Here is a 1,358-nt window from a genome sequence, read left to right on the forward strand (position 1 = left end):
TAGTAGTTTAGAACTACTGACCTTGAGGTTAGCAGCCCGACTCATAACCACTAGGGTTTCCAAGGAGTGGGTTGTGGGTTGGAACCACCATCCTTGTGGCTTAGCAGTCCAGTGCTTATCCTACAGTACTACACCAGGACTCCCATTGTTGTTAATGGTTGTTACAGGCACTTACTTGTGCATATTTCTATACAATTTAACATATTTGTGTAATTGTCATCAGCCAAGATACAGAAATTACCAAAAGATTCTATGTTAACCTTTTGTTAACTCCCAAACTCCACCCACCACCCCACTAAGCTGTTCTCCATGCTGATAAGACTTATTGATTTCTTCATTTCTGTGTATCTGTCCCTTAAGTGCCCTGCAGAGTTGGTGCACAATAAATGTCGAATGCTGCCTGAATACGTTAACATCATCATGACTTGGTCCTCCTCAGAACACCCAGTTATTTGCTTAAACTGGTTACAAAGATTGTTCATAAATATGATTTCTCCCAATTATAAATGCAATGTCTTGGGCCCCCAAGAGGACCTACTGAACAAGAAACTGGTGGGTCCCAGTCACCTGTGTTTCAATAAGCTCTCAAGCAGGACTTCAAACTGGGTTCATTCTGGTTGGATACCTTATTGAGAAGGTATCTTTCCAGCCCAAATATTTGGAATAAGACATCTTTTTAACAAGATCCCCAGTGATTCTTCTGTAGAGTATCCTGAGAATCACCTGGAGATCTTGTTAAAATGTAGCTTCTGATTCAGCATGTCTTTGGAGCTCTGGTGGAGCTGTAGGATAAGCACTGGACTGTGAACCACAAGGTCAGCAGTTCAAACCCACCAGCCGACACTTGGGAAAACTAAGGCTTTCTGCTCCCATAAAGATTTATAGTCTTGGAAACCCCATTCAGGGTCAATATGAGTCGGAGACTCAATGGTACCAAACAACAACAATCACAAATCTAGAATGGAAATGCACAGTCTCAGCAGATAATCCAAACTGGAGTGAACCATTTTGAAACCCTGGCTTTAACCCTTTCTTTCTGCTTGTGAAAATCCTATTAGAGTGTGGTGATTTCAGGTGCAGGTTTTGGAGTTGACATCGTGGTCTAGATAAGTATAGCTGTGTGATCTTGGGCAAATTAACTACTGTAAGTCTCAGTTTGCTCATTTGTAAAATAGAGATACTTACAATATGTTGGTAAGTGTCCCTGAGCTAGCTGCTTCTGACTCACAGTGGCCCTGTATAGGGTTTCTGAGGAGCGGCTGGTGGGTTTGAACCACCGACCTTGAGGCCAGCAGTCCAGTGCTTGTCCTACAGTGCCACACCAGTACTTACAGTATCGAGGTTTAAGTAAGATCAGG

The sequence above is a fragment of the Chrysochloris asiatica genome, unplaced genomic scaffold, assembly GCF_000296735.1.
Source record: "Chrysochloris asiatica unplaced genomic scaffold, ChrAsi1.0 scaffold00041, whole genome shotgun sequence".
Classification (NCBI taxonomy): Eukaryota; Metazoa; Chordata; class Mammalia; order Afrosoricida; family Chrysochloridae; genus Chrysochloris; species Chrysochloris asiatica.